Below are 27,750 nucleotides of genomic sequence, written 5' to 3'. Positions count from 1 at the left end.
TTACTATATGGTATAACCTTTTAAGGTTTTGTCACCATAAAATAAAAAATAATAATAAAATTAGAAATCTAGTCAGTCTGAAGATAAGAGGGAGACAGCATGGAGAAAATACTAGGAAAAGCAGGTGTATTATTCAAAACTAAAGAAAAGTACCTAGTTTTCTTTGTATTTTCTGCATCCTGTCTCTCTTCTACCTCTAAAGTGTCTGAATTTTAACCTTATTAAAAAAGGAGCAACAGAGATCTTCCTTTCTCTGTTGCTTCCTTTGTAAAGCGCTGATGTACTGCATAAGCGTGGGAATGTAAGTCTCATACGCATGTGCAGTACTTCAAAAAAGCAGCAGGGTATCCAAAGAAAGGGGAAGAACACCACAGAGCCACCATACAAAGACATTATTTAAGAAAAATATTTTTTTTCTTAAATAATGTCATTGTATAATAGCAATAACCAAATTTGTGGTGTGGTATATTGAAGATTTACTCATGGTTGGCTTTGTTTAATCACTGAAGCTTCACCCTCATGATTAATCCACACCAGCCATGGGTAAATCTTCAATATACCACACCCCATGTCATTGGTATTGCTATAATATCTCTTTAAATATCTTATTACTATTGTCTCAGGTCTCATTTACCTCATGCTAATCTATGTGACAAATAATATGACTATTGAGTTTTTCCTCTCATATTTTCTCCAACTCATGTTATCGTTTTTCATTCCACTCTACTAGAAAACATGTCCTATGTTTTTTTCATTACAATATTTTTTTCACTCTTATGTTTTGTAGTGTAACATGATACTTTGTGATTTAAAATATCTGTACTTGATTTTTGAAGTGTGATTATGGAGCTGTTCTCCCCGGGTATCCTCTGAAAATGGGAACTTTATGGCCCAGTTGGACTTTCCTGATAAACAAATGTCAAATAAGTAAATAAATAAATAAGTGTTCTTTGTTGGTCCTCCTCCTTGTAGAGCTGCTCTTGTTCTATTAATACTGTTTTATTAATATTTTGCACACTTATTGCATTGCTGGCACACTGAAGTACAAAAATAAACAGCAACCCTGTACGTCTGTTTTCTGTTTTGCATTGTATCCTTTAAAACTCAGATTAACTAATTGTTCCAGTTAGCACACTTTGTCTTTTAAGAGCTCAGGGCACTATTTCTAAACATTTTGCACCACGGAGGAGGTTTGGTACACCCTTTCAGAGTCCTGCACAATTTATAGGCTATGGTACACAGAAGGGTAAGATGATATTCAGTCTTGCCCAACTTTGTGGGTTAAGATGATACACAGTCCTACCCCACTGCATATTCATAGACCTTTTTTCATGGAATATAAATGGAAATGAGTCATACCTTTCAGCTGTCCAGATTTTCACAGAGTGTCCAGAGTTTTGCATCATATTTTTGGTCTGTTACTTTTAAAATTTGTGGTTTTCTGGTAATTCATTGATGACTGAAATCACTAAATAATAATATACATTTGAGTTTCTGACTTCCCATCCTTCCAAAATGCATGATAATGAAAAACCTATTAGTCTAGCCACTTTCTAAGTTTATAAGAGTAATATTTAAAATGTTTCTCTGATTTTGGGTCTTTGTGCCCCTATTATTTTTAGCTTTTTCTAGATTTCTTGTGCTTAGAAGTTTATATTTATGAAATGAGCCCTTTGGGATCATACATGATTGAAAGTCATTACAACAATAGTGTACAAGGTGGTGACACCTACATATGTTACATAGGTTCATAGGTGTGTACTAGGCTGATGGCCCTGGAGCCTTTACAAGCCTAGCCCAAAAAAAATTGCCCAGACACCGTGCCACCAGATGTAAGTTCACAGTGCCCATATCCAGTAGTGCAACTGGAATGATCCGTGGAGTGAACTTTCTGTTACCCATCCTCTTGTCAAGATTTATATGACCAGAACTGCGTATCTGGTTTCAGTGTATTGCATCTGACCATGCCAATCCCCTTCCCCTGCTTATATGCTGCTCAGCTGCTAGAGATGAGCAACATCTTAGCACTGAGTTACAATGAAAAGAAAGAGAAGCAAAGAAATTCACCTATACATGTAAGGTAAAACTTCACCATCATCTGAATTCCATTTGGTGTAGGCAAACCTGCTACAGCAACCTGAAATGTCCTGGAAGCACACAATGCTTTCCTTCAGCACCAGCTGTCAGTATTATGGTACTGACCACAGCTTTTCCATCATGCCAGTTGAATAGTAATTTTTTTTTTTTTTAGGGATTGTAGTTAGAGGCACGATGTGGAGCACAGTGACTCAGGAAACAGATGGTTAATTAAATATGTGTCTGACACGTATCTTATTAACTATCCATTCCTTGCTGGGCTGCATTGTGCTTCAGTACCAGATGCACAGTACACCAGTTTCTAATGTGAATAGATCCCTTCACATTATTCATAAAAATAAATAGTCCTTTATACATCAGCATTTAGTACAATACTCCATGTCTATGAATGATGGTATTGAAAGCCAGGGTACTAATCACACAGTGCCAAATGCACGTGTGCCTGCTTCACACTATGTTCATGAATTCCCAGGCTTGTTATTTACTTACCTCCTGTTTTTGGTTAGAATATGTTATAATCAAGCATTATCTTGTCAAAAGATCAACCTGGTCCTTTATTGGCTTCTTTATCTCTCTCTCTTTGCTGATTTCAACCACGGCGGTCTTTTTTGTTGCTACTGCTGTTCGGTTTTGGCTTGCTATTTTGCATCTTCATCCTTGTCTCTGCTCAGTCCATTGCCTACAGTTTGTATCTGAGTAAGTCCTTCCATCTTCTCACTCTTGCACATTTTAAACTCCGATTTACCTTCCCCTCTCAATTAAGCATCTCATGTGCATACTGACATTGTTCCTTCTCTTGGAAACATTGACTGGGTCTTGCTCTTCCTTCCTGTACTAAATGGATCTAATAGTTTCCTTTTCAAAACCGCCATCTGTGTTTTCAGTACTTGTCCCACTGCTGTTTAGTGCCTACTGTCCTTCCCTTCCTTGGACTGTCCTCTTTGCTTCCTGTTCCCATCCTTACTTGTTCTTCCCTTCATTGGACTGCAGCCTTTGCTTCCTGTTTTTATCCTTATTTTCATCCTTATTTTGAACCACCTCCCTGCTTCATTCACTGGTGACTTAGCAGGACATCATAACTGTCTGGACTTTCTTGAAACCTTTATTACTCCATTATTATTACCCCACCTCACTGTGGCATTTACAACAGAATTGCATCTATCTGCCCTAAACTTTGGCCTAAGAAAGCCTTAGTCTTCCTGTATTTCCATCTTCACATCACACCCTTTTCACCAACACATTAGGGCTGCTGAGAATCTGAGTCCTGATTCAATCTCACTTAAAAAAGAAAGAAAAAAAAGAAAACTCTGTCTTGTATACATTGAATTCAGATTGTGAGATAACAGATTTATGTTGTTAATGCCTACATACATCACTTTTTCATTCTTGTTGTGAGGATATTATATATTATTATCTGTGCTAGCACGATAGGCTGAAGTTTTGTAAATAATTGTAAATTATCCTGTGTTACATATGCCAGCATGACCAGCTAAAAATTTGTAAATAAGTTTGTCTTTTGATTATCACTCTGAATTATGCAAGATGTTTGAATGTCAAGCAATGTTCTTCTGGCTGACCAAATGTGCATGTTCTGTGTAAAGAGAATTCTGAATACATATTATGCCAGAGTCAGACGATCTAGATGTGATTTCATTGTGTGCCAGGGATGGGAGAATAGAATCTTCACTGCAGCTGTTTGTTACTTTTCAAAGTCTGATTTGAGAGTTGAATTCTCATGACAGCTTCCTGTTACTTTTCAAAAAGATCTTCTATAAAAAGCAGGTTCTGAGCCTGCTGTTCAGTTATTGTTCAATAGTTGTTTTCCAGAGCTGTTTCCAAAGTAGTTGTTCCAGTCGCTGAGGACAGACAACAGCCTGGAGTGTGGACGTAGTTTCTCGTCTTACCTTGCAGAAGTAAGATTAGTATAATCTTGCCTTGCTAAAGTATTTAGATTAGATAGGGACAGTTAATTTTCAGATAGTCAGGAAACTACCGCTAGATAGTTAGTTGGAGGTTTTCTAAAATCACTGTGAGATCTATCCTACAGTATTATTTTCATATTTCTTGTGTGTGAAACTGTGTTGTTTATTGGAATCAGTTATTCAGTATTTACATTTATTTATTTTTATTTATTTTATTTATTTTACATTTGTTTACCGGGCTAGTCCAACTGGATACATGTCCATTTTCAGTGGGGGCCCGGGGAGAAAAGCTCCACTACATACTACTTAACAATATCAAGATATACATGAATACACAATAATAGGAAAAAAAAAACATATGCAATAAACCTGTAAATAGGTTGTATAGACTTTTGAGTACAATCTAAATCATTAGGATGGTAAAAAAAGAAGAAAAAGATGATGAACATTAAATACTCTGTTAGAGTTTGTAGATAAGAAGAAAGAGAAAGGTTGTTAAGGAATCAGATAAAAAAGGGAAAAAAAGAGATAGCTAATCAGGGTTATTACATGAACATAGCCAATGGTTATTTAGGAAGAATTTTAGTTTAGTTTGAAATAGGGAGAGTGAAGTTAGGGTTGTGAGGTCTTGTGGTAGCTTGTTCCATATTTTGCCAACTGAGTTGGAAAATGTGGAGTCACCTGCTGAGTTTTTAGATAGGGAGGTTTGGACCAGTATTTTGTTAGTGGAGCGTAGGTACCTCTGATTGTTATAGGGTGTTATGAGGGTGGATAGTATTGGAGTGTTGTCGGGGTGATGTAGGGCATTATGGGCAATAGTGAGTTGATAGTATTGTATAAGGTGGGGTAGTTCCAGCCACCCAAGTTTTTTAAGATTTAAACAATGATGAGTTCTATATGGAGAGGCAGTTGCAAATCTGGCAATGTTATTATATGATGTAGAAAGTTTGTTAAGATTATGCTTAGAAAGATTTGTGTATATGGAGGAAGCATATAAAAGGGTTGAGATTAAGTGGGTTCTAGCTATTGTAGTTCTGGCTTCAGGAGTAAGAAAATATTTGATTCTGTAGAGAGAGCCTAGTTTTCTGTTGGTAGATTTTATTGTAAGGTTAATATGGTAGTCAAATTTCAATTGATTGTCTATAGTAATACCCAAGAGTTTTGTTGTTTGGTCAGATGTCAGTGTAAAATGGATAGAGGAAGACAAGTGGGTGGGTGAAAAGAGCAAGAGTTTGGTTTTCTTGGGGTTGAGGAGAAGACAATGATTAGAGAACCATTGCTCTATGGTTGTGAAGGTTTTTTGTGTGAGAGAGTGAAGTTCTGTCTGTGTTGAGGCTGAGCAAATGATGGTAGTGTCATCTGCATATTGAATGCAAGTTGTTAGTGGAGTAGCTAGATGAAGTTCATTAATGAAAATGGAGAACAATAGAGGACCTAAAATAGAGCCCTGAGGGACTCCTATAGAGGTGGGGAGTAGATCAGAGAGTTGGTTGTCCCATAGAACTGCCTGTTTTCGGTTGTCTAGATAGGATGTGAACCAGCTTAAGGCAGGATTATATAGAGAGAAAGACTTTAAACGATTGGTGATTGACCATGTCAAAGGCTTTTGACAGGTCTACGAAGAATGCCGAGGAAGGAGTATTATTGTTGCGGTTTTTGTTAATTGAGTCGACGAAGGATAGTAAGGCTGTGCTAGTACTATGGTATGGTCGAAACCCATGTTGGCAATTAGCCAGGAGATTATAGTTTAGTAGGTGATTTAGTAACTGTTTGTGGATACATTTCTCCATTATTTTTGCAAGAGGAGATAGTAACGCTATAGGGCAGTAGTTAGAATACTCAGTAGAGTCACCTCCTTTGAAAAGAGGGATAATATAAGAGATTTTCCAGACTGATGGAATTATACTTTCTTTTATTGTCCTGTTAATAAGTATAGAGATGGGGTATGCTAAGGCTTTTGCACCTAGTTGGAGGTATTCTGCTGGTAATCTGTCGGCAGAGGGGGGTCATAGGTTTTAGTTTATGAAGTAAGGACAGTATATGAGAAGTGGGTATGGGTTTAAGGTGAAATGGGGGGGGATAGAGCTAGGTGTAAATAGTTTGGAGGCATCTGGGCTTTGTTGATTAGCTAGCTTTAGTATGGCTGAAGTGAAGAAAGTGTTAAAGGCATTAGCTGTTTGTAAGGGGCAGTTGGGATTAGAGCCAGATGGGTTTGGTGTGGAAACTTTACCAGGGGATAACAGTTTATTGATAGAGGTCCAAAATTTATGTGGATGGTGAAGAGAATATTGCTGAAGCTGAGTATAGAAGTTCTTTTTATCCTGTATGATGGCTTTTTTCGTCATATTTCTCTGTTGTCTAAAAGTGACATTATCAGTTAAGTTTTTTGTGGTTCGCCATTTAGCCCAGGCTTTATTCCTACTTAGGATTAGTTTCTTAGTGTTATTTGAGAGCCATTGGGCTGTTTTAGATTTGACACGCATAGAACGCATTGGGGCATGATGTTCAAGGATAGTGAGAAAAGTATTATTAAAGTAACTAACAGCTTCATCTATTGGGAGAGATTTAAGAGGTGACCAGTTGAGTAGCATGAGTTCATTTTGAAACTGATTGAGGTCAAAATATTTCTTACTACGGAATGATCTGACTTGGATGGGGACAATAGTACTAGTTTTATGCCTAATAATGTACGTTAGGGAGTGATCACTGAGGTCATCTGGGAGAGTTCCTGTTGTATATTTTTGCTGAGGACTATTTGTTAATATCCAGTCAAGTATACTTTCTTTATTATTAAGTTTGTTTATTCTAGTTGGGGAGTTGATTATTTGAGAGAAGCCATGCAGGTTAATAAGGGTGGATGGATTAGTATGTTTACATAAGTTCCAGTCAATGTTAAAATCCCCTAAGAGTATTGTTTCTTGAGGGTAATTTAATGAGAGCCAGTTTAATAGGTCTTCTAATATGGTTGGATTTTTAGCTGGGGGAAGATAGGTACAGATAATATTTAATGTTTTTTGTGGGTTGAGTTGCAGTTTTGTAATAATTATTTCAATACTAGTGTCAGAAGGAAGGTTATGATTTGTTTTATTTATCTGCAGTCCAGTTTTATAGAGTATATCAACCCCACCACCTTTTTTGTTTAAGCGGTCTTGTCTTAGGATGTTGTAGCCTGGGGGAATAATCTCATTGTCTTTTATTGTAGGTTTGACCCATGTTTCAGTTAGACAGAGAATATCGAACTGTTGGACATCTAGAAGGGCATGAATTTGTGGTATTTTATTACAAATGCTTCGTATATTTAGTTGGGCAATTGATAGTGATTTGGGGGGTTTAGTAGATAGTGTTGGGTTTCTTTTGAATGGGTGACATTTAGTGGGAATTGGGGATGGGTTAGGACCAGGGTTGGGGTGGATATCTCCATCTATTAATGAGCAGAATAATATAGGGTTGAAGAGTTGAGGGGGTTTGCAGTTGTGGTTAGGAAGTTTTTTAAGGCTGTAGATAAAGTATTTAATGTGAGAAAGGCGGTGGTATTTAGGTTGAAGGTAGGAGGTTTTGTGGATGGTATTGAGATAGCTTATAGATAAGGCTGGGGGAGATGTTTGGGTATGTCTGCTTGGGATTATAAGAGTAAAGGGTAGGGGTTGTTCATAGAAGGTTAAGAGATAGGTAGAGGTGAGAGTAGTTAGGAAAGTTAGTAAAAGCAAAGGTTGAATATGATTAGGCATGTTATGAGGGCCTGTGCAGGGATGTCAGTGAGTGTAATTAAGGGAAGGTTGGTCAGGGAGTGGGAGACGGAAACTATATAGAAGGGATGTCAGTGAGTGTGTTAAGGGAAGGTTGGTCAGGGAGTGGGAGAGGGAAACTATATAGAAGGGATGTCTGTGAGTGTATTAAGGGAAGGTTGGTCAGGGAGTGGGAGAGGGAAACTATATAGAAGGGGGTGGGGATGAGTATAGTATATGATTGGTTGTGACAAAAGAGGGGTGTGTCTTTGAGGGAAATAAATTTGAAGGTAGTAGAGGTGGGTGGGGGTAGGGTGGAGTATAGGATATGATTGGTTGTAAAGAAAGAGGGGTGTGTCTTTGAGGGGGATAAATGTAGAGGTGCTAGGGGCGGGTGGAATTTGGGGGCAGGGAGGGGAGCGGAGTGAGCCTGAAGGGCGAACGGAGCGGGAAGACACGAAGACTTTTGTGTGGCACAGAAAAAAAAAAAACAATCAGTAGAGTGTGGAAACAGCAGGTAGGTTTGAACCAGGTCTATGTGTATATGTAGTGTAACTTAGTAAAATTAGAAGTGTATGTGTAGTAAAGAGTAATTAAATTAAAGCTATAGTAATGTACAGATTTGGGGTATTGGAGTTAAACAGAGGGGAGATAGGCAGGGTCCAAAGAGCAAGAGAAAGTACAGAGGTTAGACATCTACATGTTTTAAATTGTTTTATTATTAAATGTATTAGATGTTAAAACATCTACATGTTTTAAATTATTTTATTATTAAATGTTTTGCTACCGCTCATTGTGGCTGGTTATTTTAGTTAATATTTGAATAACTTGAGAGTGTTTATGTTTATTGTGATAACACCAGAGCCTCTCCGAAAAGCCATACTGCTTGGGATACATGCTACCATTTGTTTCAATATTTATTTTACCCAATATAATTGAACACCCCCTTTGAAGGGTATTGCGGTATTTGACTGGTGTCAGCTGCTATCCTGTAATTTGGGCAAAGAAACACAGCAGGTAAATCTGTGTCAGTCTTTCCCAAGAGTGTGTGTATGTATGAATATCAGACATTTAAGAGTGAGTGTGTCAGATACCTAGAACTGGGACACAGTGTTCTGCAACGGTTAGTGTGGAGACTCATTTGGGGACCCGGAGTGAAGCATATAGTCCAGTCCCTGGTTTTGGAACCTGTTCCCGGTGTACTCTTAGGGGAAATTCTGTATTTATATCCCTGCTTTTAGTGACACTCCCTTACCAGAGACAGTGATGAGGATTGAGACTCCTTAGGTACTGCCAAAGGGTAAAGAGGGGCTCATCACACTTGTTGCATCCATAATTCAGTCATTAGTACAGAATGGATGAAATCTGCACAGCATGGTATATAGCTGTCTTTCCATTTAAGTGTATTCTTAAAATATGTGTGTCCAGCTGTTGTAGAATAGCCAGAGTCCTAAGCACATTTTCTTTAAAGCATTACTGTGACTATTTTGGAATACATTTTTCAGTAAATTGAACTATCTGTTATGTCAAGAAGGAAGACAGCTTTTGTTGATTTATGTACCATATTCTTCACTAAAGACAATGTCTCTCATCTCCCCCAAACTTCCTTCTTAAGAATTAAATCTTTACTTGCAGCCTCTGGTACCCCTGATACCAATCCATCCATGTTACTATCCCCAAAATACTCTTTACTATATTTTACCAAGGGATTCTCCTTTGAGACCTCTAAATGCATAATGCACTTCTGGTAACAAAACAGGCTCATTAATGAACATTGCAAAAATACTGTGTGAAACTGTGTGAAGAACTAAATTACTAATCCCTAGCTTAGTCAGTGAAGGGGCTGCCATTCTTTCTTGTAGGGCATTATATACCTATTTTCAACGCAAAAATAACTGTATATATCTCTGTTCCATTGTATGTAGGTGTCATTTCCAACAGTACATCACATATAACTGTTCTTCTAAGCTGTATATTATCATTAAATAGATTATAACATCATCTTACTTCTCTGTACATACTACATGCCTTTTTTACTTTTTCTTTGTTACTTTATGTAATAAGCTCATAGCTGGAAAGGGCAGCAGATTCAGCCTACCTGTTTCAATAACTTAAAAATAAATGTATAAATAAATAAAAATGCCATGCCGGAAGGGGTCACTTGGCCCAGTCTACCTATCCCCAAATAAATAAATACAATACAATACAATACGATACAATACAATACAATAAAATACAATAAAATCCAAACCACCACAATATTTGTAGTCCTTAACCAATTTTCTGTCTGCTGTTCTCTCATCCTCAACATTTTCACTTCAATTTTGTCATGCAAACTATAGTTAAATCCTTACGCCCACATGATATTTCATCAGTTTTGAATATCTCAAGACTATTTCTTCTGTTTGTTTTGGCCGACTTGTTACCACCACCATCAGACTGCTACTGCCTTGAGCAGATTTAACCAACTAGTCCAGAATTCGCCCTGCTTTCTCCTCCCTACTTGCACTTTTCTGCTTGCCAAAAATCATCAATGGATTTGCTTATGTCTTACCCTGACATACTTCCTTGTTGGACTATTTTTTCAAATTATGAATTTTACTTTTTAGCTTTTCCTTATGGTGGGAGTCGTGTCTATACCCTGCACTATATTAGATTTTGTCTGTAATTATGATTAGAATGATTAATACAGCATTACTGACTTCTTTTATTAGAATGATAAATCATTCCAAACAAACAATGAAAACTTCAACAAGTGCTGACCAGTATTTTAGAACTGAAACTCAGATGCTATGTCACAGTATCCAGCGGTTCAGACATCGATAATATTTTTTTTTACAGACTATGTGAAATATTTTAGGTTTTGCAACTTCCTTCTGAGAATTATGGCATAGAAGTGAGACTTGCATCTGGTGATATGAAATCAAAGGAGCTTTTATTATTGTTTTTTAGGATAGTGTAATAAGTCTATTTGATAACTAAGAGTTAAGCAGAAATATGAATTAAATTGCCAACTGTATCCATATAAATAATGTTGGCATGATTTGCCTACTGTAAGGTTTCATATCTCACAGATGAGAAGATTGGAACGATGCACACTGATTTTCCGAACAAGTCATCTGCTGCTTAGATCTGTGCTATTTTAGTTTTATTACTGTGTCCTGTAGTGACCACTCCAAATTTAGCAATCACTAATGCTTATTGGTTGCTACAGAGAAAAATGTTAATGCTTTGCTAATTAATACTTGTAGTATCAAATGCAGCTTACATTTTTTCTCTAGGGAATAGAACGTTGCACTGTATTCGCTTGCTGCTTTAGGCTGTCTGTTATTCTGACTAGCCCTTTTCATTACTTACTTGACCTTTTCTAACAATATATACAGATATACCCCAAAACACACAAATGGTAACCCACACACAAATATATAGGCAGGTTTTAGTAGCCATTCACCCAATATTGTGCTTTTGGCAGTTGCACGAAAACTGAAAAACCCAGAGAAAATGCAGAGACACAAAAAGAACATGCATTTTGCATTGAAACAGCAGCAGAGCTGTAAGGTAAAAACTTTAACCACTCACAAACATCTTCACAGGTATTGCTTTCACTATAGTTGGTATGGGATCATCCACAGTTATTTTACAGCATTGACAGAATGTCTGGAGCTTGTTATTCTGCACGCAGCTAAAATTATTTCAGCTTCTTGTACAGTTAAAGAGAATGAATGGGTAACAGCAAGAGCAGCATATACTGACGCTTATATTATTTTTAAATGAGATAACGAAATTAAATGCACACAGATAAAATATTGTATGAAGGTAGGTTTCTTGCCAGAACTATGCAGCAACCCATTTCCTGTAATGAGACTAATTACTTACTACATGCAGAGTGCAACATTTAAAATCACGAGTTCAGTGCTGAAAAGAAATGAAGTCGATACTTTAGTAAAATGTTATTCAAAACATATTATGTCACAATTAATGTTGCTAAATATAGATGCGTTAAATTGTATTGCAAAATGTGCTCATATGCCCTATCTTTTCGGTAAGGGTCGACTTCCTTTTTTCCGGTTAGGGGTCGCCACAGCGGAACTCTGGCCTGCTAATGATTGGGTGCAGATTTTTAAGGTGCTGAGTTTCCAGCTCGACGCCTAACCTTCAGCGAAGAAACGCCCATTCAGGCATGTTTTTCAGAGGCCACTCGACCACCGAGACGACATGCGGACTCTACACAGAAGGCACTTCAACCGAGAATCGAACGGGAGAACCTTTTGCTGTGAGGCAACAACGCTACCGCAGTAGCGCCGCTGCTTATATACTCAGTATCATTTTCAAACAGCATGCAGAGTGAGTATTCTTTGCGTTTGCATTTTTATTAGCTACTACCATTCTTGTAGCTAAGTTCTAGCTCGGCAACCAATTTTCTCTTACATAGTCTGGTGGCATCACATATTTCTGTTTTGCCTGCTGAAATGGCATGTGTTAATATTATTTCAGCAGGTGATTTAGTACATTTGTACATTGGAAAAATCCTCTTCCTGACTTACTACAGTTTATGTCGGGCATATAGTATGTAATGGGGAGTATAGCAACTTCTTACAATAACCTGTAGTACATATCATTTGGTTCAGATTATTAGTAAGTGCAAATTGGGGCAAAGAGTTTGAGTGACACAAATAACAGTACTGTTGAAGTCCATTTTGGCATGTTGTCAGAAATTATGTGTAAAACCATCAGGCACTTATGATGTGAAATGGACTTTTTTGGACATTTTCTATTGATTGGTTAACAATTTTTGCATATGCTTATTATTTCATAGGTGCTGCGGTAGCGTTGTCGCCTCACAGTAAGACGCTGTCCTATTCATTCTCAGCTAGAGCGTCTTCTATGTGGAGACATGCGTGAATGGGCCTACCTTCCGTGAAGGTTGTGCGTCAGGGCCGGCAACTCGGCACGTAAAAATCTACTGCCAATCATTATCGGACAGGAGTTCCGCTGTGGCGACCCCTAACCGGGAAAAGCCGAAAGACACAACAACAACAACTTATTATTTCATACGTACATCAAAAGCACAATATTCACAGTCTGAAATGCACAGTGCATATAAATAAGACAAGTATCTGTAAGCAAAAAGACTATCCAGTTCTTTGTGACTTGCTAACTGAAAGTTCCCATCAACTATCATATGAGACAGAAACAGAAAAAGAATGTAATTCCAGCCTTACATATATTCTTCAAACTGAGTGTAATAAGCATAACCTGCCCAAGGGAAATCTTCCCAAAATTATATATATATATATATATATATATATATATATATACACACACACACACACACACACACACACACACATACATGTATATATGCATTGCATTGCAGGAAATTATCCAATATGTTAGCCCCTGAAAAAAGGCAGTGTCAGTGATGCAGCATGTAGCACACTCACCATAGGTGCAGAAGGCTGTCGGTTTTATTCCCACATCAAGTAGATGGATTGCTGACACTGCAGTGCAGTATAAGAGGGTGCTACATTCCTGCATGTGTCATCCTTCAAATAACATTAAGCCAAGGTCCCATCTGCTTCTATTGGTGGTAGCTCAGGTGGATATGAAATCCCACTGCAACTATTGGAAAAAGTAGAAGAAGTTCCCAGATAACCTAGCCATATATCCCCTAGTACTATAAATATCACTTTGGGTCTCCCAAGTAAAGAGGTAACTAGTTTGGTGAGACTAACAGTCAGGATAAATTTGAGGGTTTTGCCAACATTTATTTCAAAATACATAATCTGGTTTTTAGTTTTGTGGACTTGTTTTACAAAAAACAGGACTGCTTTCTATGTAAAGACTATATAATTTCTAGTTTATAATTGCAGTTCAAAATGTGTTTTCTTGCAATTTAGGAGTGCAACTATTAATTATGAGGATCTGAAACTGTTTCTTGGAAAAGAATATCAAACTCTTATTGATCTGAAGATATGCTATGATGACAGGGGTATTTAGAACAGGGGACGGAAAGCATAAATTATGTTAAGAATTGAACAAAATAAGATACTGCACTAATCTAATGTTTTTCTTTGTAATTATATCAGGGATGTGCTCTGTTTTGGCTGTCAACCAAAAATATGTTTTTTATGGAAAATTATATAATTTGATTAATACTGGCCCATTTAAGAGATGTAACAGATGTGGAGAAAAAGATCATACATTAAATCATAGGAATTATAGGAAATGCAAAGCAACTGTGTCTTGTGACTATTTATCCCATGCTAATACCCACCCTTAGAATGTGCCTTCTTTTTCAAGGCAGGCTAGGCCAGTGAAACCAGGGCTGAATCTGTGAATATCTGAACTATCATCTAGATCCCATTTGAAGGAAGTTAATGCATAACACTGTTTGATATATTATGGGAGTCTATTCAATTGGTGTGGATAGTGCTGTGTAATGAAGCTATCTCGCCACTATTTATTTATTTGTTAATAAAAACGTATATCCTTAAGTCCAGTATTTGGGGTACTATTTGACTTGTAGATTTATATGAGATCCAGGACCACTGGGTCCCTAATGGCACATAAACAAGACATTGCTCTCCCTTTAGAAACCTATAAGGTACTGAATAAGGAGATAGTGCTTCTATTCCTTTCTGGTAGTTTATATTTTTAAACCTGTGATTTCCTTAGTTTAGATCCACTGGTGTCTTTACAGTTGTTTGATGTGTGAGATACTTCCGAAAAGGGGCATTGTGTTCAGTAATTGGCCTAATCAATAGAAAAACCAATCAGAAGAGAGAGACAATAACCCCTTTAGATCAGGTGATATTCCTGTGGCAATTAGCTTGAAAACGTAGAAGGATTTGCTGACTGCTGTTGTCACATGGTGACCAAAGGAGATGGAGTTATTGACCCAAGTTCCAAGCATTTAATTTGAGCTCATTTTAATACACCTGGTATTTACAAGTGTAAGTTCTTGCTGTATGGCTTTGGAGTCAGAGGGAGAACTTGACAATGACTCCCAGTTTACAATTCCCACAAACTTGATTAGCCAGAAATCTTGGTTCATGAGCTGAAGATCAGAAAACTAAATGCTGAACAAAGGATGTCCCAGCACCGAGTTCTACAGGCACCACTGATCACCTTTATTCCCTCTGATAAAGGACCTGCTACTCATACCATATGGGTTTTGTCTTTTATTCCATTTGCTATCGATATTACTATATATATTTCAGTTGTAAAGTATTAAGTTGCTAACTAAGCTAGCAGGGAGGATGATGTGAAATGCCTTGGCCAAGTCAAGGTAAGCTGTGTGGTCAGCATGACTACTGTCAACAGACAGAGTTACCTTTCAAAAGGTTAATCAGATTCATTAAATAATATCTACTCTTGACAAAGTCAAATTGTTGTGAATCTAGCCTGATGAGATTTTTAATTATAATATGTTTGATGGTTTTGCAAACAAGACTTGTCAGACTGATGGGTCTAAAATTCCTGAGGTCAGTAGTGGTGCCACTCATGTGGAGTAGCTTCACTACTGTTTTGAGCCAAACCTTAAGGATAAATTAAGTGGCTAAACTCAGGTCAAATAGTTTAAGGAGTCGCAATCCCAGGCCTTGTTCAGTACTGTTTATTAAATAGCCAGGTATATTGACAGGTCCCACTGAATAGGTATCTTTAGTATTGGAGTGCACCTTGAGTACACATTCCTTGCTGATAATGGTGGGTCTGAGAGATTTAAGCTTTGCACAGTCATCTCTGGGATAAAATTCACACCAAAGTTGTTTACTAGTATTTTTGGCAATGTCTGCTGGCTCAGTGTAGGTGGTGCCATTATATATATACATTCAGAGCATCATTTGGTGTTATTCTTGGTTTCCTTAAGTAGCTAAAGAAAGATTTGTAATTGTTATTAGCTTCAGATGCTAACCTAAACTCACGGGCTTCTTTGGTAGAAATATATATTTTTCAAGTTTAAAGTAATGCAAATTGCAAAGTATGGAATGTGGGGGTGGGGGGGGGGCATTTGGCTTGATTGTGGAAGGGAATGTTGACACTTTTACAAAACAACATGAAGAAATTAGTTTGGCTGACACTGAAGTGCAAACAAATCAATAAGAGTATGTTGCAGATTAAAGTTTTTCACAGTAAGAAGGGTAGGAAATGTTAATACTACTTTACAATTATCAAATACAAATTTGCTTGATTTGCTTAATAGATATGAAGTGCATGAGGCTGTGCAAGGTAAAGGTAAACAGGATGAACCAAGCACTGAGAAAGATGGGTTCATTACTACCAAAGATACAGAAGGAGTGGCTGGAGACAAAATAAGACTACTGGGCTAAATAAGTTCATGAGTGAAAAATAAGAGAGAATGGCAGAAAAAGCAAATGGAATGAATATTTGTTATGTCTGGTATGATGGCATTGGCAAATTCAGTGTTAAACTCTAAGAAGGAAAGGGAGCAATTTGGTAAAATATGGGATGATGGTGTGATATGGACAATATGGTCAGAGATTCATCGCTGTTGCTGTATTATTCAATATAAAACATAAAGTGGAGGTGATGGATATGTTTTTAAGAGAGAAAGGGGAGTAGTGGTGGATAATGTTAATGTATGTCAAGTTTTAGGAATTGGAGTTGTATGCTAGTACAAAGTATGAAAACATAAGTACATTATTTGGAGATGTTAGACAATGCCAGGTAGTAAACCTACCTACTATTTTGTTAGGAGACTTTAACTGTAGCATACAGAAGGATATGGCGACTATATCTAGAGATATTAAGTTATGCAGGGAGTTTTGAAGATGGGAAATTTGCAGCTGATGCATGATAAGGGAAGTTTGTGAATTGAAATATAGTTGTCCTTTTTCAAAAAGTTTGAATGAGATAAAAGGATTTAAGATGAGGCTGGGCTTTTCTGATCCTTGTGCTGTTTGTGGTATTTTGGGACAGAAAAGGTAAATAGGGAAAGGCTAGAAAAGAGTAACAGCAAAATGAGGGAGGAAATGGAGAGGAGGGAGACAAATGAGGATATTTTGGGAGGAGCAATTGACTATAAAGGAGTTCTGTAATTCATTAATTGAATTCTATGTAGTGTTTAAGAACAAGTTTAAAAGAAGATGTTTGAATCATGAGAAGGAAAATAAGGACAAACAAAATATTTCTATACCAGGCCAATGGATCAATCAGGAAACAGGACAGACTGCATCTCCAGGTAATGAATAGCATCATGCCCTTCCATATCTGCAGGTAAGGAATAGCATCATGCCTTTCCATATCTCCCGGTAATGAATAGCATCATGCCCTTCCATATCTTCAGGTAATAAATAGCATCATGCCCTTCCATATCTTCAGGTAATAAATATCATCATGCCCTTCCATATCTTCAGGTAATGAATAGCATCATGCCCTTCCACATCTCCCGGTAATGAATAGCATCATGCCCTTCCATATCATCAGGTAATGAATAGCATCGTTGCCTTCCATATTGTCAGATAAATATATTTATATTTCTCTGACTTATTGGCACTCTTTAATTGCTAAACATATCCCATTAACTTGATAATTAATTTTAATGCTGGCCTGCTCCCCTATTCACCTGAAAAACAACAGTAAAATGACTCCCTCCTTACCTCCAGTACAGCTAGTTTTGTGTCCATCCCTTAATATCTTAATATCTAGTCTTTTTAGCAGCTTAGTGGAACTTCTGCCTAAGATCTGGGACTCCCTGATATTCATCTGATATTCAACTGATGAGAATCTATTATGACCATTTCATCCTGAGCCTCTAGCTTTAAGGCAACAATGCTAACAGCTGCACCTGATACACTTGTAATAGGTGACTCTATCGTCAGGCACACTGTCATCCCACTCACCAGACTGAACAAGGAGAAGGTCACGGTGAGCTGCCTGTCGGGCGCTAGGATCCGCCACATAACACAAGCACTCAGGTCACTCCAAGGCAAGTACAAATATGACTCAGTCATTGTCCATGCTGGTGTCAATGACCTGAGACGTACCTCCCTGGACTACATGAAAAGAGACATAGAGGAGCTCTCTGAGCATGTAGCCCAGGCCGGTATGACCCTGACCTTGAGTAGCATCTTACCCTCACCAAGAATGATGCCACAATATGAAGACAAGATGATCAATTTCAACAATTGGCTTATGTATTGGTGTCATTCAAAGGGGATCCAATGCCTGTCAACCTGGGATGACATGCTCGACAAGCCACGATGCTTCGCTAGGGACGGCTTGCACCTGTCACCCCTGGGCTTTGGATATTGGCAAAGGCTCTTGCCACCCCCATAGTGCCTTTTTTAGGCAAGGCTCAAAAGACAAACCCACCTCCATAGGTATCACAAAGGATAAGAAACTAAGAGTAATGCTACTCAATGCTAGAAGTCTAAACCTCAAGATGCACGCACTCAAAACTCTCCTTAGCATGGAGAACATCGATATCTGTGCAGTAACAGAAACCTGGTTCAAGGCTCCTGAGAGCACCACAGCACTACCAGGTTATACCTCATACCATGCTTTTCGGCCCCAAAACTTGGACCGAACCACAAAAGGAGGGGAGTATCAATATTCACAAAGATACCCACACCTCCAGGTTGGTGGCACAGCACGAAGCATCAGAGACTATCCATGTGCAACTAACAGCGGGTAAAACTGCCTTCTAGTTTATAGCCTGCTACAGACCACCCTCCCAAACCCAGGAACCCCACTCAGCCTTCCTGAGAACACTGGAAAATATGAAGGTCTCTCCAAACACCATTATATTGGGTGACTTCAACTACCCAAACATAGACTGGGAGCATTACTCTAGCTCCAACATCCTAGCCCAAAGGTTCCTAGAATTTATAAACTCAAATGCTATGGAACAACTTGTTACCACTCCCACAAGAGGGGAAAACATACTGGACCTGATCATCACCAACATGGGGGCTCTATGCTCCAGACCAGAAGTGTATCCCTCACTGGTAAGATCAGACCATAAACTAATCTCACTGGATATTCACATCCCGACCCCACCCCCTGCCCTGAAAACCACAGTGAAAAACTTCTCTAAAGTAAATTTCACACTCCTCAAAACCGAGGTGGAATCCTTCAAAGCCCCCGGGCCTGTGGAAAATATGGCCCAGACTGCAGAATCCTTTATAAACGCATTCTATGTACACCTTCAGGAATGCATGGATCATACAATCCCAAATAAAACCAAGACCCAATCTTCCAAAGGTAGGCGTCCTGTCTGGTGGACCCCAGCCATAAACAAACTATACAATAGAAGGCGGAAGCTACTACATGATAGAGCAAAATCCCAAAAAGGGAAGGCATCTCTGATCAGTATTAGCAAAAAACTATGGGCACTCATAAAATTGTCTAAGGCCAGCTTCGAGAGAAAAATTGCACAGGACACTAAGGATAATCACAAGGCTTTCTTTAGTTATGTTAGGAACCTGGGTGGGAATTCCCAGATATGCTCAGAATTAGTCCAAAATGACAAAAAATACACCGAACCCACAGACATTGCCAACATCCTAGCTGACAGGTTCAGCGCAAACTGCCCCCCCCCCACCAAAAGGGCAAATATCTATCCCAGCAGAGTGCTGCCCCCCTGACATCTCAGATGCTCAGGTAAGAGCTGCCCTCTCCAAAGCAAAAAACACAGCATCAATGGGACCAGACGGTGTCCCGGGCTGTGTCCTACATGAACTCCAAGAAGCTAAACGCAAACATAAAATTACTGTTCAAGCTCAGCCTTACTACAAGATATGTGCCCAAAGAGTGGCGTACAGCAACAGTGGTCCCTCTCCACACAGGTGGTGCCTCAGTGGATCCTGGAAACTATCGCCCCATAAGCCCGACTAGCTTGGTCTGCAAAGCTATGGAAAGGATCATCATGGACCTCATAAATAAAGATTTTGGGGACCTACAGACACTGGATCCTACCCAGTTCAGCTTTGTTAAGGGCAGATGCTGCCTCTTAAACCTGGTTGATTTCTTTGAAACAGTCACCAAGGCCATTGATGAGGGGAAGGTGGTCCACACAGCCTAACTGGACCTCGCAAAAGCCTTTGATACAATACCCCACTTGGGCTTTATAGATAAGCTCACCAGCTTAAATATAAACCCCTATGTCACTAGATGGGTTGCAAACTTGCTCAAGGACAGAACCCACCAGAATTGCTGGAGCCATGTCAGACTCCAAACCAGTTACAAGTGGCATCCCACAAGGCTCAGTCCTGGGACCTCTCTTGTTCGGTATATATTTCTCTGAGGTACAGGCCAACACGGAAGGACTGTGGCTGACCAAGTTCGCACATGACTGCAAACTAGGCACCATAATTGACTCTCCAGCCGACACAAGCATCCTACAAAAGGGCCTCATAGAAACAGACAACTGGTGCCAGAGCCATGGCCTCAAGCTAAATGCCAAAAAGTGTATAGTCATCCCCTTTGGCAAAAACAAAGTGCCCAGAAATTACCACATAGGTGGTAATCCATTAAGTACAGAAGAAGTAATTAGGGACCTGGGGACCCAATTTGATAGCAATCTCGCATTTGAAAACCACGTGGCCAAAGTGGTTAGAAAAACATTTTGTATAGCCCACCTAATCATGAAGGGATTCACATCTAGATCAGGGGAGGTCATCGTGACTCTTTACTCATCCCTCATCAGACCCATAATAGAGTACAATGCCCCTTTTGGGATGTACCTTACCAGACACCTGCAGCAACTGGAAAGACCCCAAAAGTACCTCACCAAGGGGATCAAAGGGCTCAAACAGATGCTATATGCTGCCCGGTTAAAGAAACTCCAGCTCTACTCAGTGGCATACCGCCTGCTCAGAGGTGATCTGTGCCTGACGTATAAAGCCATGTCCAACCCAGAATTAATGGACATGCTGCACCTCAGAAAATCCAAGTCCCATCGAGCTACATGCGCGAGAGACTTGAACCTCAGCACTGAAATAAATAGGACATGCTGGAGGGACAGATTCATAACCCAGAGGCTCCCTTCACTCTGGAATAAAATCTCAGTCCAGGTTAGGCAGAGTCCCTCATTGACTCTCTTCAAGAGGAATCTTGATGAGTGGATGGGAGATCGTAGGTTTACCCCGGGTATCACTTCTGTGTCACTGTTAGACAGAGGCACAGTGTACTAACCTCGAAAAGGGCATAGCAAAATTCATTTAAAATGGGTGGCGAAAGCCAAACACACTCTGACTAGGCTTATAAATGCCCTAGGGCAGATAGCCTGATATGAACCTATGAACCTATCACTGTGCCACCCAGCAGACAATACTTTACTTTAGAAGTATGTAGCTTAGACAATATATATATGGTGAGATCTTTATCAGTCTTAACACTTACTCTGTGAGCCTGGTGAGTTTGTAAATCAGGACCCATGGACCTATCAGGAAACAGAACAAACTGCTTTTCCAGGAGATGACTAGCAGCCCTGGGCTTTCATATCTTCAGACAAATTTAATTGTATTGCTTTGATCTAATGTATTTTTGGATCTCTGTAGTTGCTGCAAATCTCATTTTGGACCATTTTAAAAGATGGTGAATATTCAGTGACAATGTTCTATTGCTGTCCATGCTGTTCTACATTTTCTAGCATACCTGTACCACAGAAACAGAGCACTTGCAGGCCTCTGTCTATTCACCTAAAGGACACCTGATAAGCAATCCAGTTTGACAATTATAATGCTCATATTTTCTTCCTTTGCTGCTGTATAGTTTTACTTATGCTGGGTTATAAAAATAAAGAAGGGGAAGGAAGAAAGGCATACTTCACCGCCTTCAAAACACTGAAAAAAAACTTTACATGGTCTAGAACTGTAAGAGTAAAGAGGTTAAGCAATCAAACTGTGCTGTGCGGGTCTATATCAATTTGCCAAAGTTATATTTCATCAAATAACTAATCATCGAAGTACCTATTCAACTAACGACCAAAACAGCTAATCTAAATTCATCGAATTGTTTTAGCTGGCCATTATAGCAAACGTTCTAGTTTGCTGTGAAAGGAAACTGTAAATAAGAAATTATACAATGTCTCCCTATTAATATTCGAAAACGTGCACACTGATTGGCCAGCCCAACCAGTGTGCCCATTGTAAATTCCACAATATACCAACGGGAAAAGCTCCATTTGCCCAGACTTTTTTCCGTTGGTATAAACTGCCCCGAAACCTTTTTTTTTTACAATATAAAAAAAGAGAGAAAACGGAGCAACAGACACTTTCTTTTCTCCATTGCTTCCATTTCAAAGCATTGATGTACTGGGTATGCATGGGAATACAAGTCCCATATGCATGCGCAGTACATCAAAATGCAGAAGTAGTATACCACAACTGGTGGAAGAACAGCAATCTGCCATTATACAAAGACATTATTTAAGAAAAGTAAGTATTTTTTTCTTAAATAATGTCATTGTATAATAGCAATAACCGACTCCGTGGTTGTGGTATTTTGAAGATTTACCCACGGTTACCTTTGTTTAATCACTCGGGCTTCACCCTCGTGATTAAACCACAACAAACATTTCATGCAGTCACCAAGAAAAATTTTTATACCGGATCGGTCGAGGCCCGGGTTAACAACGACCGCCACCAGTACTGTTAGCCTACAGGGTGCTGGCGGAAATTGGGCTACTGTTGGCCAAAGGAGGAGAAGAGGCGGAAAACATGGCCAAAGGTAGGAGGAGAGGAGAAAGGCTAGGACTGTGGTAGTGAGGGTCGGAACTTTGAATGTTGGCAGTATGACTGGTATAGGGAGAGAGCTAGCTGGTATGATGGACAGAAGGAAGGTTGGTATATTGTGTGTGCAAGAGACCAGATGGAAGGGGAGTAAGGCTAGGTGTATCGGAGGTGGGTTCAAATTGTTTTATCATGGTGTGGATGGGAGGAGAAATGGCGTAGGAGTTATTCTGAAGGAACACGGATAGAGTGATGTTTATGAAGCTGGAAATTGATGGTGTAATTATGAATGTTGTTAATGCATATGCCCCACAAGTTGGGTGTGCAATGGATGAGGAAAAAAAAATTTGGATTGAATTGGATGAAGTGGTGATGACTGTACCCAAGGGTGAGAGAGTGGTGATTGGAGAAGATTTCAATGGGCATGTTGGTGAAGGGAACAGAGGGGATGAGGAAGTGATGGGTAGGTATGGTGTCAAACAAAGGAATGCAGAAGGTCAGATGGTAGTGGATTTTGCAAAAAGGATGGACATGGCTGTGGTGAATACGTATTTTAACAAGAGGGAGGAGCATAGGGTGACCTACAAGAGTGAAGGAAGATGCACACAGGTGGAGTATATCTTATGTTGGAGGGCCAGTTTGAAGGAGATTAGAGACTGTAAAGTGGTGACCGGAGAAAGTGTCGTTAGGCAGCATAGGATAGTGGTTTGTAGGATGACGGTTATCAAGAAGAGGAGGAGTGTGAGGGCAGCACCAAGGATCAAGTCGTGGAAATTGAAAAAGGGTAATTGTGAGGTGGAGTTCAGGGATGATTTAAGGCAGGCACTGGGTGGCAGTGAAGAGTTACCAAATAGCTGGGTAACTACAGCAGAGTTAGTAAGGGAGACGGCTTAGAAAGGTGCTTGGTATCACATCTGGACAGAGGAAGGACGACAAGGAGACATGGTGGTAAAATGAGGAAGTACAAGAGAGTATACAGAGAAAGAAGTTGGCAAAGAAGAAGTGGGATTGTCAGAGAGATGAAGAAAGTAGACAGGAGTATAAGGAGATGAGGTGCATGGCAAAGAGAGAGGTGGCGAAGGCTAAGGATAAGGCATATAAAGAGTTGTATGAAAGGTTCGACACTAAGGAGGGAGAAAAGAACCTGTACCGATTGGCTAGGCAGAGGGACCAAGCTAGGAAAGATGTGCAGCAGGTAAAGGTGATAAAGGATAATGAGGGAAACATACTCAGAAGCGAGGAGAGTGTGTTGAGGAGATGGAAAGAGTACTTTGAGGGGTTGATGAGTGGAGAGAATGAGAGGGAGAGAAGGTTGGATGATGTAGGGATAGTGAATCATGAAGTACAATGGATTAGCAAGGAGGAAGTAAGGATAGCTATGAAGAGGATGAAGAATGGAAAGGCTGCTGGCCCAGATGACATACCTGTGGAATCATGGAGGTGTTTAGGTGAAATGGCAGTGGAGTTTTTAACCAGATTGTTTATTGAAATCTTGGAAAGTGAGAGGATGCCTGAGGAATGGAGAAAAAGTGTTTTGGTACCGATTTTTAAGAATAAGGGTGATGTGCAGAGCTGTAGTAAATACAGAGGGATTAAACTGATCAGTCACACCATGAAGTTATGGGAAAGAGTAGTGGAAGCTAGGTTAAGAAGGGACGTGATGATTAGTGATCAGCAGTATGGTTTCATGCCGGGAAAGAGCACTACAGATGCAATGTTTGCTCTGAGAGTGTTGATGGAGAAGTACAGAGAATGTCGGAAGGAGTTGCATTGTGTTTTTGTAGACTTAGAGAAAGCATATGACAGGGGGCCTAGAGAGGAGTTGTGGTATTGTATGAGGAAGTCAGGTGTGTCAGAAAAGTATGTAAGAGTGGCACAGGATATGTACAAGGGTAGTGTGACAGCGGTGAGGTCTGTGGTGGAAGTGACAGATGCATTTAAGGTGGAGGTGGGATTACATCAAGGATCAGCTCTGAGCCCTTTCTTATTTGCAATGGTGATGGACAGGTTGACAGACGAGATCAGACAGGAGTCCCCGTGGACTATGATATTTGCAGATGACATTGTGATCTGTAGTGAGAGTAGGGAACAAGTGGAGGAGACCCTGGAGAGATGGAGATATGCTAGAGAGAAGAGGAATGAAGGTCAGCAGGACTAAGACAGAATATATGTGTGTGAATGAGAGGGAGGATAGAGGAATGGTGAGGATGCAAGGAGTAGAGGTGGCGAAGGTGGATGAGTTTAAATACTTGGGGGTCAATAGTTCAGAGTAACGGTGAGTGTGGAAGAGAGGTGAAGAAGAGAGCACAGGCAGGATGGAGTGGGTGGAGAAGAGTGTCAGGAGTGATTTGTGACAGACGAGTACCTGTAAGAGTGAAAGGGAAGGTCTACAAGAGGGTAGTGAGACCAACTATGTTATATGGGTTGGAGACAGCGGCATTGACAAAAAGGCAGTAGTTCGAGCTGGATGTGGCAGAATTAAAGATGTTAAGATTTGCACTGGGTGTGACAAGGGTGGACAGGATTAGGAATAAGTATATTAGAGGGTCAGCCCAGGTTGGAAGGTTTGGAGACAAAGCCAGAGATGTACGATTACATTGGTTTGGACATGTGCTGAGGAGGGATGCTGAGTATATTGGGAAAAAGATACTAAGGATGAAGCTACCAGGTAACAGGAAAAGAGGAAGGCCTAAGATAAGGTTTATGGATGTGGTGAGAGAGGACATGCAGGTGGTTGGTGTGACAGAGCAAGATGCAGAGGACAGAAAGAAATGGAAACAGGTGATCTGCTGTGGCGACCCCTAATGGGAACAGCCGAAAGAAGATGATGATGATGACAGTAGCACCATTTGTTAGTTAAATAACACAATTCCAAATCCATATCAAACACCCTTTACTTTCAAATGGAAGTGTTCATTAGTCATCTTATGTATTCCAAATGATCGTGATTTTAATAAGGAAATTGTGATTGATGTACAAGGCACAGTCAACACATATGCTTAAACCTTTAATATGAAAGTTGTTGCTTTAAGGAATGATTCAGCATCATATTTTTTCAGTGTTCTCAATTAAAACCTGCAGACTTTGATGTTGTACTACACCTTTACGTTTCTTAGGGGAAGAGGACATCCAGTCAACAGTTGCAGACGCATCTCATCCACTCTGTTCTGTTCTCGCACAAGTACAGACACTACAGTAGGAATATCTGAAATTCTCTTTCTGAGTAGACACTGAACCCTCCTGTGCCATACCTCCACATAGTTATGTGTATGAGGCAAACACATATCATTCAAACAAGAAATATTCCAAAATTTTACCAGAAACATTGGAAGAAAGCAAGAAGGAAGATAATTATGCATTTCCATTTTACGTGGATGACCTATTAAATAAATCTCTGCAAAGTATCTAAGAAGGTCTTTTCCCTCAAGTGGAAACATCTTACATAATTCATCAAATGTAGAAACTACTTCACTTTCTCCTAAGAAAGATAAAGCTATGAGTTTCTTTATGGACAGTTGAAATTACACAGAAAAACCATTCACAGACGACAAACCTAATGATTGAACTTTTCGCCAAATGTTTTGAGAGAAGTGGAAAAGACCGCCCTTACAACCAATATTAGAAAAGTTATTCATTATTCTTTTTATAGCAGCCAGTTCAAAGTCGCTACATTTGTCTGCAATTCTTAAGTAGAAAGCAAATCAAAAACACACTCCCACAGGAATTTATATACTTTATAAGATGTCTTAGTCATTAAACAGTATACAATTGGTAGACATTTTGTGTTACTACCATAACTTACTAAAACATGTATTCTGTACAACTGCTGACATAACCTTCCTTTAGTAAAACCTACTCCATCCATAAACCAGATAGGTGAATTACACAACTCAGTTAAATTCTGCTTTGTTGAAAACACTAATACATACATATCAGAATGAATATCCACAATATGCTTCTGAATGAATGTACTATGTTTTAATTCACAGCTAGTGACAGATACTCTACTTAGAGATGTACAAACCGTAGTCTGCCTTAGCATTTTTTATGTCTTGAACAATTAACTTGCTGCAGCATAGATCGTATTGTTGGTAAAGAAACTGTACTCTCCAAAGATGTGCTAGCAACATCATCGACAACTAAGGATGGTGTATCTCTGCATAATGTAGCTGTTTCTTTTAAAGTGCTACATACCACATATTTTTCAACTTCAGATGGATCAGATGGATGGTTATGCATAACAGATTTTAACAACTGTTCTTTATCATCAACACATTTAGTCATAGCTCATCCTGTACACTTAGCACTGTATTTCAAATGACAACACCGATACCTTCTTTCTTTTATTCATTTTTCTAAAGTGTACAAGTAACTATCTGCATGCAACATATCCTTGTTTCTCTGAGACTTTACTGTGCGCTACAAGTTTTCTAACACTTCAGGTACACTCTCCGATGTTGTGGCCATTGTAGTAGTTGCAGAGTGCCTTACACATTGTCAAATTATTACTAACATAATTTACAAGTAATTACGTTTCTTTAGTATAATAGTAATCAAACTTTATAAACTAACGTACACATATTTTATTAATTTATAGAATGTTTTCTTTATTTACCTTTCAAATTAAATTGTAGAATATTTACAAATACGTTCTCTACGTATATGTCCTAATTGTTTAGTCAGTGACATCATAAACAATGTTTTCTGCAGGATGGCCAACTAAAATAATTTGATGAAATTAAATTTGCTCTTTAGGATGTTTGCTGAATAGATACTTCGATATTTAGGGTTTGATGACTAGTTATTCGACAAAATAAAACTTTGAAAAATTGATATAGACCTGTAATATGCTTACCAGAGCTTTTCATATTGTTTGGTTAACCGTTATCTACAAATAAAAAATTGCAAATGTCATCAGTTCACCAAAGCAGTACTACATAGTTTAACATATTGATAAACATTTCAGATATTTTATCCAAACTACATGCTTTGTATCATCTTGTTTGTATCTATATGCCAATTATTTGCACCACTGTGAGGAATTGTGCAATTCCATGTATTCTGTTTTATTTTTGTGCTTTACTGCATTGGTTCTGTTTCACATATATGGTCTTGGGTACACTAAATATCTGCACTGTAGGTTAATCCCTTTGTTACTATACATTTTCTAGAGACCTGCATCTACCTCTACTGGCTGTTTAGGGTTATTTTTATTTTCTTTACATAAATGCATGTATCTCAAATACAGTTGGATATTTAATTAACTTAGAATGTATGTAGATAAATATAAAGCAAAAGTTCCAGATT

Source organism: Protopterus annectens, chromosome 5.part0 (genome assembly GCF_019279795.1).
Source record: "Protopterus annectens isolate FY-2018-M chromosome 5.part0, PAN1.0, whole genome shotgun sequence".
In the NCBI taxonomy this organism is placed as follows: Eukaryota; Metazoa; Chordata; order Ceratodontiformes; family Protopteridae; genus Protopterus; species Protopterus annectens.
The sequence above is the reverse complement of the archived record's forward strand: the minus strand, read 5'-3'. Positions refer to the sequence as shown.